Raw genomic sequence first — 15,721 nt, forward strand, 5'->3', positions numbered from 1 at the left:
CAGGCAGGCTAAGACAGCATGAACTCGGGTCCGTAGGCATTAGCCCACCACCCAGGCCAGATCATGGGCAAGAAAGCCTAGAATTCAGTAAAAGCTTAAAAACAGAAAAGGGGCGGTGCTGGAAGGAAAGAATGTTGGTGTGCTCTTCTCACACATTCCCTCATAAGCACCCAGAGAGGGGACTTCAGACAGGCCCCTCCCTGATCGGGACTGATGGACACACAGCAAACTCCTGACGGCTGAGTCTAGGAGCGGCTCAGAGAGAGCAGAGCACAGAGTGTGCTTCCCAAAGGTCAAAAATGGAAACCTCATGGCAAGGACCCACTGGAGCGCCCCAGAGAGATGCCAGCGTGTCCAGGAGGCCAGGAGACCCCAAGCTGCCAAATCTAGGCTGAGTCCTGGGTTACGTGTTTCCCCCGGAAGTCTCTCCTGATCAGACCATGGGGCTGCTGGGGAGCCTGAGAAGGGTTGTTTCCACTTCTCTTGGAGATCTGTCAAAGTACCAAGAACACCTCTGTAAAACCGACAGAGCCTTTACTCCTCCTGACACCCTCTTATTCCTTACTTTCATCTCAGTGAAAGATCTTTATTTCCCACTATTAAAATTAATCATTCCCCGCTGTGTTCCCATCATCTCAGTGACTTTCTTCCTAATATGCCCATCTACTCCCAATTCTAGGCCTTCCTTTGCTCTCTCCCCCAGCCCCCATTATGCTCCCAAGGGTCAGCAAACATTCAGTGGTCTCCTTGTAAACCTTACGAACAGAAACAGATGAAAGCTTGTTTAACCTGTTTCCTCCTCCTAAATTTGAAGGGATTTTTCATTTCTCTATTGCAATCATAAAGCAAATGGTCTACACCCATCACTTCTGGCTCCTCACCAATGATTCCATTTTTTATGTCTAAACTGTGTTCTTTCTTACGCTCTTAACTTTGTTCAACTCACAGATTTGGGGATTAACGTATACACACAACTGCACATAAAATAACAAGGACCTGCTATTTAGCACAATAAACTCTGTTCAACACTGTGTAATAACCTAATGGGAAAAGAACTTGAACAAAAATAGATACATACACATGTATAACTGAATCACTGAGCTCTACACCTGAAACTAACTCGGCAATGCAAGTCAAATATCCTCCCATATAAAATAAGTTTCAGAAAATGTGTTCTTTCTTTCTTACTCCGTCAAAATCACCTTTCAAAGACTTTTCGCCACTTGCAGTCTACCTTTAAAAAGGCCTATATTCTTTAAAAAATTATTCTCAATCACTTCTTAGTGGTATTTCCATCTCTATAGTGGGTATTGAGAGTCAGACATATTCAGTAGTCTCATTTCCTCTAGGATAGGTCTATTTCACCCAATTTTAACATAGAGAAATGGAAAACCAATGATTCAGAGCTACACACACACACATATGCACATATAATACTTTGGCCACCTGATGTGAAGAGCCAACTCATTGGAAAAGACCCTGATGCTGGGAAAGATTGAAAGAAGGAGAAGGGGATGACAGAATATGAGATGGTTGGATGGTATCACCAATTCAATGGACATGAGTTTTGAGCAAACTCCAGGAGAGAGTGAAGGACAGGAAAGCCTGATATTCTACAGTCCATGGGGTTGCAAAGGGGTGGACATGACAGAGACTGAAAAACAACATACACACACACACACACACACACACACACACACACTTGAGCTCTACTTTAAGGATTCTTCTGAATTTCTAAAACTGGCTGAAATACTGGCAGGCTATCCTTTATGGGGACTTCCCACATGGTGCAGTGGTAAAGAACCCACTTGTCTATGCAGGAGACACAAGAGACATGGGTTCAATCCCTGGGCCAGGAAGATAACCTGGAGTAGGAAATGGCAACCCACTCAGTGTAAGAGTCTGGAGAAGTCCATGGACAGAGGAGATCAGTGGTCCATGAGGTCGCAAAGAGTCAGACATCTCTGGGTGACTGAGCAAGCACGGCCCAGCCTTAATGAATCACTTCCCTTGACTTAATTCTGACCTGAATCTCCAGTGTGAGCCAGAATTCCTGGGGCCCAGAGAACCTGGGAAGCAGACTGAGGGCAGGACACCCAGAAGATGAATATGAACCCTGGAAAGCAGCAGAGTGCTCCCTCGGGGAGAGGTTTTGTTTATTCCCAGGCCCTAAAGGAGTAGTTACCATCATTAAAGTTAGACTATACTTGGCTTCCTAATGTTTGATAAGTATCCTTTTGCATTTAATTTGGGTTGATCAATATTCAATCTAAGTTTCCAGAGATTTAATTGTATCCTGTTCAACCATTAAGCAAGTGTTGTGATGGATTATCAGAGTAGATCCAATCCCGTCATACATTATGTGTTTGTGTCAAGGAGTTATTTTCAGTGGTTTTCCCACTCACTTTTCCAGGATGCACAAGCATAAATAACTTCGACATGAATAATGCATCGAACAAAGTTCGGCTCGATAGCACTAATCTACTTTTATATAAAAATCAATTGCTCCTTTTTTGGCATTCAATTCCAGTTTACTGCCTCATCAATATCTGCTCGTTTGACATTCTTGAGGGAAAAAAACAACCAAGACAGCTGAAACGTACCGTTATTTCTATAATAAAGAGACGAGATACACATATATCTGTCAGGATACATCTTCTCAATATAACGAAGGGACACTCAAAAGCCAGAATAATTGGTTTAACTTGTACACCTGATCGATTCTCGGCTGGAAATGTTCAGTCGGACCCAATCTCTTCCATAATTTCTTCACCAATTTCATGATAATTCTGATTCATGGAAGAAGCTCATGTGGCCGTGACAGACACTGAAGGTCCTCTGACCAGCAGTCACCCCCAACCTCTTTCTCCCAGGCATCTGTCCCCACCAAGAAACCAAGAAGGCTGACCAGCATCTCCCAAGGTTCCCCTGCCAGTGGGTGGTCAGCTGGCATGCCACCAGCCAACGTGGTCAGAAATCTGCTGAAGACAGGTGGCCTCTGGGCTAGTCCTAATTTTTTATTAAAAAGGACGAAAAGCTTTGAGCATAGATATCTCCTGGTATGCACACAGTTTTACCAAGACCCTGAGACAACCTGTCTAGGAGGGGACAGAGAGGGAGGCCTTGTCGCTACACCGGTGCCAACAGCCACCACATCCACAGTCCTTGTTTTTAAAGCTTTTTAAATCAAGTCTATGGGCTTCCCAGGTGGCTCAGGGGTAAAGAATCCACCTGCAATGCAGAAAATGCAGGTTCAATCCTTGGGTCAGGAAGATCCCCTGGAGAAGGAACGGCAACCCACTCCAGTATCCTTGCCCGGAGACTCCCATGGACCGAGGAGCCTAGTGGATTACAGTCCATGAGGCTGCAAAGAGTTGGGCATGAGGGAGTGAGCATGTTTGCCCAATGGCTCCACAACATCAGGCCGTGACTGCATATACAAGGTAGTTAATATAAAACAGGCACTCACAATGCGGCCATCATTCTCTCTCCTGATTTTGAAAGACACCATTTCAAGTTCCTTGACATTCACAACAGCGGTAACACCTCAATAGACAGGTCCAGTTCAAGGCCATTAGCAATTAGAGAGGTGTACTTCAGTGTGCCCCCACCACTGCGTTGCTCAAATCTTGCCTAACTTTTGTCTGCTTGATGTATGTGAGTTTCTGAGAGAAGTGAATGAAAATCTGGAGAAGGAGGAATTACAGTTCGTAAATTTCAGGCTGTGAATCTGGCAGTTTTTAATGTGACCATTATGATGTTTTATGCATATTCAGGTACAGGATTGCTGTATATTTCTGATGAATTGTTTTTTCTTCCCTACTAAATGACCATATTTGCCCTGTATTATTTTTCAAGGGCAGTTGTAATAGAGTTCTGTATTTTTCCTTCAGTGTTTTGTTCCTTCTTTGGAATTGACCATGCTTTTGTGAATGAAAATTGTACATATCTATTATTCCAGGCATTACACTTAAGTTTCTGAACACATGCTCAATTTAGAAAATATCATTAATCAATACCTCTGTACACTTCATAAGAAAATAAGAACTTTAGAATTCTTCCTCTCTGAATGTCTCTTACATGGTTATGTTATATTCTTTAATTCTTTAGTTTCACCCTATTTAAAGTAGTCCAAAATTAGTCATCATTATTGTAATATTGTAAAATCTCTTTACCATTTTCTAACTCTATCATGCCCTGTTGAATTCTGCACAGCTCTGTTCCTCCTCTTATTTATTTAAACCTTTAAAGTTGGAATTGTTCACTCTCTTCCAGAATGTTCTATCATCTCAGATCCTCAGGGGTGCTAATCCTTATGTTTGAGAAACTGTTCCCCACTCTGTGATGAGCTGTTTATAGCATGGTTTGTGATGTCTTTATTGGAAAAACCAAGGGTTTTCATTCGTTTCTTGGTCTGGGGTGTCTATGGTACATCAGTCACAGGTTGGACTCCACTTCTTCATAGCGTCTTCAATCCTGTGTGTGCCCCGCCTGTTCTCTCAGTTCTAGCACTAAACTCTGTCATCATACTCATACACCTAGCTTAGGTACTATTCTTTTGCTCTAGATGACCTTCCCCTCTCAGCCACATACTTGTTAGAGAATTCTAACTCTCCAGAAATACAAGTTTCCTTCTAACTAAACTCAATTCCTGCCTTTGCAAAATAATGTAACCACTTCAGGCAGGAAACATATGTAACCTTCACTCACCTGTGTGTCTGACATGGTATTTTCCTTTAAAAGCTGAAAAGTTGGTACCTCCACCCATTCAAACTTCTCTAGCAAATCTCAGTAAGTCAAAGAGCAAACATTCCCATTGCAGCCCCTCCCAGCCTGGGCATGCCTGGGGGTATTTTAAGTAGTCAGCAACTGCTTTTCAGTATATAATGTGATACACAGGGGTGGAAAAATACACGACAATTTATTTTAAATGTTGAATCAGAGATCCTTCTTAAATGATCTCCATTTATTTCTCATATTTTAAGATATGTTTATGTGCATGGAATTAAGAGTGGTCTTAAGACTTTATTGACCAAAATATGAATGATAGATGGATAGATAAATGATGAATAACTAATTCAATAGTGTATTTTCCTTCCCAAGATAAGAATATTATTTAAAAGTTTTTACACTGGATCTTTCTCACATGCACAAATTCTAAATGTACAACAATATTTAGGTGCAAGTTATAAAAAAAGATACTATTTAAAATTTTGTTTACATATATTACATGTATTATATATGTGTTACAGTCTTTTTATGACTGTAATAAACCTATATATATTTTTATATGTATTATTTTAAATAGATACATGTGCTGAGTCTTAAGAGTTGAACCATTTTGATTAATAATTAATTAAAAGACATTCTCATTTGTTTTACAAAGTATATTAATAGAGCAGAAAACAAGCTTCATAAATTTGGGAGAAATTATATATTCTCTCTTAGTTTATGTTTGAAATGCAAATTTAAACGTCAATTTATTTCTGTTGCTTCAAACAAAAGTCAGCAAATTATCTGACACGAGGGATAAAAATACAGCATATGGAGTTATATTTAAGCTACAGATTTTAGCACCATTTATACGTAGTACATCATCCGTCATTTTGGGTATTCATGAAGAACAAATAGGTTTTGCATTGTTTTTCGCAAATTCATCAAGCCAATCAGTGCTGAGGACAGTCAGCTAACCATGGCTTTACTAGTGCAGTAAGTAAGTGTTAGCTGCTCAGTCGTGTCCAGCTCTTTATGACCCCATGATCTGTAGCCTGTCAGCCTCTTCTGTCCACAGAATTCTACAGGCAAGAATACTGGAGTGGATTGCCATTTCCTTCCCCAGGTGATCTTCCTTACCCAGGGACTGAACTCAGGTCTTCTGCATTGCAGGCAAATTCTTTAATTGTCTGAGCCACCAGGGAGATCTCTTAAGGTGGAATGTGGGATTTCTATGTGAGCTGAAACTTCCTGGAACTGAGCTTACTGGAGGAATATATTACATTACATTTGAAAATAAAAATGCCTTACACATGACACTGTTCAAGGGGCGACTGTAGTCATTACAGACCAGTAAGTCTGTGTTAACATCATCTCACAAACTAAAAATAAAAATCCTTACCAGAGCCCCAAACAACTATCCCTCCCTCTGCCCTTCGATATGTGGGTTGAAGACTGTAATATTCAGTCCAGAAGAGAAACAAGTCACACTGAGATGCATCTTCTCAGACACCTGTTATGAGCACAATTGACTGACTGCTGGATAAATGCTGTTTTCAGTCCCAAACCACAGTGTCTACACTCTCCCACCCCAAGCATGTGGCTCCTCATGCCCATGGGCATTGTGCACAGGAGACCAGCACAGAAATGACCACTCCCTTGTCACACAGTCATACTGCCAGCCTGAAAACATGGCTTACTCAATCAAAGGAAACCCCTCGCAGACCAAGGAGTGCAGTCTCCTTCCTCCAGGGCACTGCCCTCCCTCCAACCACCGCCCCCCACCACCACCATCATCTGTGCATCCTAGCCCTAGTTTGTGCGTCTACAGAAGAGAAGGAAAGGAAACCAGAAATTCAAATGGCAGCAACAAAGTCAATAAATAACACGACTTGATGAAGTTGTCTGTTTAGTAGGCACATACCCAGAAGGCAAAAGAAACTTCAAAGCCAACACAAGGTTGTTTCTTCATTTTTACCCAAAAAGTAATGAATCGGAATCATTCAGTGTCTAAGCTAAGAACCAGCCGCTTGTATGTGGCAATGTATCGAATACAGATCCAGTATCTGAAGCAGTGAATTTACAAAGGAAAAGAAATTAAAATCAAATGACTAGCATGGAAGAATACACACTACCATACGTAAAATAGATAGCCAGTGGGAGTTTGCTGTATGACTCAGGGAACTCAAACTGGGCTCTGTAACAACCTAGAGGGGTGGAAAAGGGTGGGAGGGAGGTTCAAGAGTGAGGGGACATATGACCACCTATGGCCAATTAATGTTGATGTATGATGGAAATCAAGCCAATATTGTAAAGCAATTATCCTTCAATTAAAAATAAATAAGTTTTTAAAAAATCAAATGAATAAAATGATCTCTTTGGAAAATCTTCTCAGAGAGCATGAATACAAATTCAGCTAATCAATAGTTTATTTTTTTGTTCCCGGGTTACCACAGACAGCATTCATTTAACAAACATTTGTTAAGTTTCAGAGGAACTGAAATCTGGTGGGAGACAAACCACCGCCATAAGGCAGCTGGATGATGAGGATCTGTGGATGCCTGAGAGGGGCAGGAGACTGGCCACTCCCTTGGGACAGTAGAGTGGCTCACCCACTGGGGAGCTTCAGGGAAGTGGGGGAGAGTGAGGCAGGGAGGGGGAGTATTTGAGTCATAAGTGGAACTCTGACTATGGCTTTCAGGAGAACAAGCAGGGAGTCGGGGGGAGGAAGGTATTTCAGACAAATGGAAATAAGTTTTGGCCAAACGATGGGGACTGAGAGCAGGTGAATATTTCAAGAACATAAGCTACTGTGCAGGCTTCCCTGGTGGTGTAGTGGTGGAGAACCTGCCTGCCAATGCAGGAGTCACAGGAGACACAGGTTCTATCTCTGGGTCAGGAAGATCTCCTGGAGAAGGAAACGGCAGCCCACTCCAGCACTCTTCCTTGGAGAATCCCATGGACAGAGGAGCCTGGCGGGCTAATAGTCCACAGGGTCATGAAGGGTCAGATACTACTAAACACGTGAGAGGCTGTTTAATCCAGTAGGACTGTGTCCTTGTTAGAAGCGGGGGTGAGGAGACAGATACCCACAGCAGGACAACCACGTGAGGATGCAGAGGGAAGACAGTTATCTGCAAGCCAAGGACACGCCTCAGAAAAAATTCAACCCTGTCAACACCTTGACCTTGAGCTTCCAGCCTCCATAACTGTGAGAAAGTACACTTCTGTTGTATAAGCCGCCCAGACTTCAGTGTGGGTTATGGCAACCTGAGCAATGAAGAACATGGGTCACTAGGACTAGAGCCCGGACTCTCAAATGGCCTTTCAAGTGCCTCTCACTCCACCTGCGCTTCACTGTGTTCCCATCCTGGCGAATGCTCCCTTCAGGTTCTCTTGAATGCTGCTATGTGAATGGAAATTACAAAACAATTTCTAATACTTAACCAAGATTGTTTATATGTGAGAGAAATTATTGCGCCCAAGAAAATGTCTGAGACAAACCATTGATCAGACTAGATGTCTTGAGGATCATCCAAGTCATGATTTATTTTTAAATAATTGTTGAGTACCTGCTACTAGTCAGCATGGCCTAGTGAAGCGAAAGTGTCAGTCGCTCAGTCGTGTCCGACTCTTTTTGTGACCCCATGAACTGTAGCCCATCAAGCTCCTCTCTCCACGGGACTCTCCAGGCAAGAATACTGGAGTGGGTTGCTATTCCCTCCTCCAGGGGATTTTTCTGACACAGGTACTGAACCCGGTTTCCTGCATTGCAGGCAGATTCTTTACCATCGAGCCACCAGGGAAGCCCTTATTACAAGGAAACATCCCCTGTATGTGCTTAGTATTCTGGTATTGTGCTATATCTTTGGAGAGTTATTGGACAGGTTTCTTTATTTTTTTATTAAAATTATTTATTTTAATTGGAGGCTAATTACTTTACAATATTTTAGTGGTTTTGCCATACATTGACATGAATCCACCACGGGTGTACATGTGTTCCCCATCCTGAACCTCCCTCCCACCTCCCTCCTCATCCCATCCCTCTGGGTCATCCCAGTGCACCAGCCCCAAGCACCCTGTCTCATGCATCGAACTTGGACTGGTGATTCATTTCACATATGATAATATGCATGTTTCTTTAAAGTTTAGGTATTCTAACCTATATGATAAGGCAAGGCACTCGGGGAAAAAACAAACCTGCTCACTGAGAGCTTTAATGGTTTTTCGAATTTCTGCTGCAAAATTGCTGAAATCCTGAGCGAATTTTGCTTTTTCCAGAAGCACCACATTCCGATCATCTTCATCCACGTTTGAGTTATCCTGTTGCCTGTTTACACAAGAAGCAGACAAAGTGCTGGAAAATGGAAGTTACCTGAGGACAAAAATAAAATCAGCAAATAGTCCTCAGGCATTTGGGACATACAAGGCATAGGGATTGCTGCTCTGTGCAATTGTAAAATGAAAAACATGTGACTGGAATTAGAAATTAAAATTAAGTGGCACGAGAGAAGATAAGCCAGAGTCACATCTTGCTTCACACAGTTTATTGAAAATGATAACAGCATTTCTTGTGGAATAAAAGGAACGTCAGGTAGTAGTACAGACATATTTGGTGTATTGTTTAGATCTCAGTGAGTTGTTCATTTCATTTCACACAGTGAAAGAGCGATGACAAATTAAATATTACACATTATGTAGTACCCATGTGGGAAAGTCACTCACTCTATTATAAATTCAGAGCAAGAACTAAATTAAGGACACTCTGTCTGACAAAAATCTAATTTTGTACCAGATGCAAATTAGCTCAGTGTTGTTAATAAAAGGAAATAAAAGTCTTTAGTTGAGTTTAAGGTATGTTTCCTAGAGTTTAAACATTCTCGGGAGACAGAGGGATAAAATGAGTTTGGGAAATTGAAATGAAACTTCCATCCATCTACGATTATGATGTATTATTTTCAAAAATGTATGGAGATTTGATTTAGTTGACATGCTATCTGTGACTCAAGTTTTCAGTTTTTTCCAAATTTTGTTAAAAGGTGTTCCTTATGAGGAAGCCCTTGTTAACTTTCAAAATGGTTCTGTTTGTACATCGTCTGTGGTTCAGTAAGAGAATGGCTTCAAGAAACAGCACGTCCTATGAGCTTGTGAAACAGTTTGTGAATCGGGGACATGCTGTAGAGCTGACATCAGAGAGCGAACTCAGAAAAAGGAAGCGCTGAAAGAGAACAGAAGGTACGAATGCCAGTTTCTTAGCCACTAGATAAACTCAGTCCCTTGAGACACTGGGGACTACAGACCTCATGAATCACAGCTTTTACTGTGGTGCTGGGTTAAAATCAATTCCAGTTTACAAGTACTGATATGGGTAACATCCATAAAAATAAGCAATTTTAAGTAAAATTATGTGACACCTTTGTCTTCATAGCACTCTCTCCTGTAAATCCACAGTGTCTAATCAAAGACGATTTAACACAAAGGAGTCTGGATAATTGTATAAAAATAGAACCAAGACTAAAAGCACTGAGTGTGGGAACTCAGGCACCCATGAATGTAGGCACAATCGAATGTGTGAGATGGGGCTCACCACCCAACAACGATGCTCTGGGTGCGGTCACGTGCCGTGTCTCTGCTGGGACAGATATGAGGGTGCTTCCAGCAGGCAGCTCACAGTCCCCCAGAAAACGCAGTTGACAAGCAAGCAGGGGATGGAGCCTTTGTGCCGGGAAGACAAGTAAGGCAGCAATGACCTGTGCCTGTGGCGGGGAAGGGGATCCAGGAAGTTACCTGAAGGCAACTGACGCTCTCCATCCATTTCAGGGACCACGTTATTGCATCTGCTGCACCCCAGGCTCTGGACCAAGTGCTGGGGACCCTCTGTGTCACTAGATCCACCCACCAGCACTGAGACGCTTCATGCGTCCATTTTTCAGATGAAATACTGAAGCTTAGAAACCATGTCCATTTCATATCCCTAATAACTGGCACAGCTGGGATTCAGACCAGGATTTTAAAACATTTCTGAAGCTCCTCACCACTACAGAGACCGCTCTCCACCCATGGGAAGCCAAGGTCATGGGATGCCTGATCAGATGTTTACACAAGGTGGAAGGAGAGAAGATGGACATGGTGAGGGAGATTCCTGGGGGAAAAAGATGGGCCTTATGGGTGCTGCAGTATTTCAAACTCTTGTTGAAAACATGAAACTCAGCATAGAGTTTGAAAGAAAAGATGATGTGGATTAAGTTAAACTGATTTTAACTCATGAACGGCATATGGAAAGGTTTACCTGTTGACTCCACAGGTGAAGAATCAACCTGCCATGCAAGACACATGGGTTCAATCCGTGGGTCAGGAAGATCCCTGGAGAAGGAAACAGCTACCCACTCAAGTATTCTTGTCTGGAGAATCCCATGGACAGAGGAGCCTGGCAGACTACAGTCCAAAATGTTCCAAAGACTCAGACACAACTAGGCATGCAGGCACGCAGACACGGCATATGAAAAGGAAGCCTCCAAGCTGGGAAAGACATTTTACAGAGCATGTTTTCCTTCTGCCTCTCCTAGTGGGTGGGACGGCAGTTATTTGGGGAGTTTAATCACTGCAAGATCTGTGGAGTGGCTACTGAGTGAAATGGAGACCTGCATTGCTTTCAGAAGCTTCCAAGTCAAGGGTGAGGAGGAACTTTATAGAGAAGTAAGTAGAAAGAGGGCTTCCCTGGTGGCTCAGAGGTTAAAGTGTCTGCCTGCAAAGTGGGAGACCTGGGTTCAATCCCTGGGTCAAGAAGATCCCCTGGAGAAGGAAATGGCAACCCACTCCAGTATTCTTGCCTGGAGAATCCCATGGAGAGCGGAACCTGGTAGGCTATAGTCCACGAGGTTGCAAAGAGTCAGACACGACTGAGCTCCATCATTTTCACTTTTCAAGTAGAAAGAAGCATCCAGTTATCACAAGAGCAGTCCTGAGAGATTTCAAAGGAATAAAATGGACATTTCTCAATTGTTTAAAACTTCAAAAATATTCCGTGTTGTGACTTCCCTGGTAATCCAATGGTCGGGACTCTGCAATTCCAATGCTGGTGGTGTGGGTTAGATCCCTGGTCAGAGAACTAAGATCGCACATGCCACGTGGCTTGAACAAAAAAAAAAAAAAAAAGAAATCCATGTTGGTTGCAAATTAACCCTTCCTTTAAATACCTTATGCATGAATTAAAATAATTTGATAAACATGATTATCTTTCTTCTAAACAATAGGCTGAGTTTCACATTTTTAAAAAGAATTTGAAAAATAGCAACTTACATATTTATGTCTATATACTAATGAACCTACAGGTGCCTATTTCACATTGTTACTTCAACCCAGTGTCTTATCTACAATAACTAATTCATAAATATTTGCAGATCTGGGTGAGGGAAATAAGAAATAGAAATGAAAACAAAAAAATACAGCTAAAATATGTTTTAATCATGTAATGAAATTCAGTTTTTCTATTTTTGAATACTGTATAATTTTGTCAATAAATACTTTTGTAGAATTTTCTATGTTGAGGTGTTAGACTAAACGCTGTAGGGAAAATAAAAATGAGTAAGGCATGGTTCTTTGAAGAAATTGGCCAGTGGATAAACACAGCATTTCCAGTAAAGGTAAGTGACTCCCCTTGCAATTGTCATACAAAAAGGGAAAATAAATAGAGAAATGGTTCTGTAGGTCAGCACTCATTCTCTGTTGTCGCTCATGTATTTTTTAGAGAGACAGAACTCGAGAATTTATTTCAAAGGACCAATAGTATAGAGTCATCTACATAAAAGCCCCCGCTAAGAGTGGCCTCTTCATGTGACAGGCACACAGGGACAGACCCCCGCATGCCACCCAGCACTGAGTGTCCTTCTGCGGGGGGACTTGGTAAACAACCCTCTAGGACCAGTTTGCTTAAAGTGACAGCTGAAATCTTTTATTCCTGGCATCTATTTGTTTTAATTCACCTTGGAATTTACACTTAGTTATTATTGAAGAGGCAGAGCATCCTTGATAGCTGCATGCTTGACTCTTAAGCAAACAGCATCTGAATTTAAACAGCATGATAATTTGGTAAATGCTTTGGTTTTACACCTGTGCATACATATTTTATATAAATATGTATACGTCTGTGCACACATACATGCACATACACACAAGCTCTTGGGCTTAATATAAAACTTTAATTTGAAACAATTTGAAATGCTACAATACATCGTGTTACATATTATTATCACCATTGTTAACTTGAGAAAACTAAAGCCCAGAGGGGTTACATCACCTTCTCCAAGGTGCTTCAGCCTTCTGGTGGAAAACCCAGGATTTGAATCCAGAATGACTGACTCAAAAGTCCAACCTCTCAACCGCTACACCACAGGACAGAATGAGGATTCTAGAAATAATAAGATTAACACCTGGATCTCTATGTGCAACTTGGGAATAAAGGCACCTTATCTGTTAGCTAAATAAATGAATGAATGGGTCGAGAGTGGATGATAAAAGAGATGACTTGAATTCAGGTTGACTCAAAACAATTGTCAGATTTCGGGTCTAAGTATGATGTGGGGACATGAGACACAGCAGACAGGTTGTTTCCAGACATTGACAGGTGTGAACGGAGACACCGCAGTCGGGCTTATCTTCTGGAAGTGGAGTGCTGTGCATGACGCTGGGTACATTCCCCCTCAGTGTAGCCTCGCTGACTCCAGCCTTCACCTCTCAGATGGAGCCCTAGCTCTTCCCTGGGTCATACCTGTTTACCTCTCCCGCCTCACTTCTCTTGAATGCACCATTTATGACTATGATCCAGCTCCAGCTTCATTTGATCTCACTTGAGGATATGCCTTACATGTCAGATCACCTTCTCGAGAGTGCCTCTCCTGAACTGCTGAGGCCAGGCCAGGTGGGAATTCATCACACCTCCTCAGCACCCTCTGCTCACACCTGTCCCATCACCCGCCATGGACAGAGGAGGAAGGCTCTGATCTAACTGACAGTACACCCTTGCCACACAGCACAGGGTCTGCACAACGCACACGTGATGGAGTACAAGGCAGGCCACCCTCAGATATGCCCTTTGGCATATTTGTTGTTGTTCAGTCACTAAGTTATGTCTGAATCTTTGTGACCCCATGGACTGCAGCATGCCAGGCTCCCCTGTCCTTCACTACCTCCCGGAGTGGCTCAAACTCATGTCCACTGGGTCAGTGATGCCATCCAACCATCTCAGCCTCTGTCCCCGCCTTATCCTCCTGTCCTCTATCTTTCCCAGCATCAAAGTCTTTTCCAATGAGTCAGCTGTTCACATCAGGTGGCCTGGTATTGTAGCTTCAGCTTCAGCATCAGTCCTTCCAAAGAATATTCAGGGTTGATTTCTTTTAGGAGTGACTGGTTTGATCCCCTTGCTATCTAGTGCTCTCAAGAGTCTTTTCCAGCGCCACGATTTGAAAGCATCAGTTCTTTGGTGCTCAGTCTTCTGTATGGTCCAACTCTTATGACCATACATGACTCCTGGAAAAGCCTGACTCCTCCCTAGCCTTGACTAGATGGACCTTTGTTGACAAAGTAATGTCTCTGCTTTTTAACATGCTATCTCAGTTGGTCATAACTTTCCTTCCAAGGAGCAAGCGTCTTTTACTTTCATGGCTGCAGTCACCATCTGCAGTGATTTTGGAATCCAAAAAAATAGTCTCTCACTGTTTCCATTGTTTCCCCATCTATTTTCTATGAAGCAATGGGACCTGATGCCATGATCTTCGTTTTCTGAATGTTGAGCTTTCAGCCAACTTTTTTACTCTCCTCTTTCACTTTCATCAAGAGGCTCTTTAGTTCTTTGCTTTCTGCCATAAGGGTGGTGTCATCCGCATATCTGAGGGTATTGATATTTCTCCCAGCAATCTTGATTCCAGCTTGCGCTACATCCAGCCTGGCATTTTGCATGATATGCTCTGCCTATAAGTCAAATAAGCAGGGTGACAATATACAACATTGACGTACTCTTTTCCCAATTTGGAACCAGTCTGTTGTTTTGTGTCCAGTTCTAACTGTTGCTTCTTGACCAGCACACAGATTTCTCAGGAGGCAGGTAATACGGTTTGGTATTCACATCTCTTTCAGAATTTTCCACAGTCTGTGTGATCCACATAGTCAAAGGCTTTGGCATAGTCAATAAAGCAGAAATAGATGTTTTTCTGGAACTCTCTTGCTTTTTCCATGATCCAGCAGATGTTGGCAATTTGATCTCCAGTTCGTCTACCTTTTCTAAATCCAACTTGAACATCCAGAAGTTCATGGCAGGTACTGTTGAAGCCTGGTTTGAAGAATTTTGAGCATTACTTTGCTAGTGTGCAAGATGAGTGAAATTGTGGGATAGAGTGAACATTCTTTGGCATTGCCTTTCTTTGGGACTGGAATGAAAACCGACCTTTTCCCGCCCTGTGGCCAGTGCTGTTTTCCAAATTTGCTGGCTTATTGAGTGCAGCATTTTCACAGCATCATCTTTTAGAATTTGAAATAGCTCACCGGGAATTCCACTACCTCCACTAGCTTTGTTCATAATGATGCTTCCTAAAGCCCACTTGATTTCTCATTCCAGGATGTCTGGCTCTAGGTTGGTAATCACACCATCATGGTTATTTGGGTCATGAAGATCTTTTTTGTGTAGTTTTCTGTGTATTCTTGCCATCTTTTCCTAATATCTTCTGCTTCTGTTAGATCCATACCATTTCTGTCCTTTATTGTGCCCATATTTGCATAAAATGTTCCCTTGGTGTCTCTAATTTTCTTGAAGAGATCTCTAGTCTTTACCATTGTATTGTTTTCCTCTATTTCTTTGCACTGATCACTGAGGAAGGCTTTCTTCTCTCTCCTTACTATTCTTTGGAACTCTGCATTCAGATGAATATACCTTTCCTTTTCTCCTTTGCCTTTTGCTCCTCTTTTCTCAGCTATTTGTAAAACCTCTTCAGACATCCATTTTGCCTTTTTGCATTTC

At 42.2% G+C, this 15,721-nt stretch overlaps 1 pseudogene; it reads right to left on the reverse strand.

Annotated features, from left to right (window-relative positions):
- Positions 1-9,146, reverse strand: part of LOC132657152 (protein-L-isoaspartate O-methyltransferase domain-containing protein 2-like) — a 43,659-nt pseudogene extending 34,513 nt beyond the window's left edge.
- Positions 9,147-15,721: the final 6,575 nt, after the last annotated feature.

The sequence above is a fragment of the Ovis aries genome, chromosome 9 (genome assembly GCF_016772045.2).
Source record: "Ovis aries strain OAR_USU_Benz2616 breed Rambouillet chromosome 9, ARS-UI_Ramb_v3.0, whole genome shotgun sequence".
NCBI classification, from domain to species: domain Eukaryota; kingdom Metazoa; phylum Chordata; class Mammalia; order Artiodactyla; family Bovidae; genus Ovis; species Ovis aries.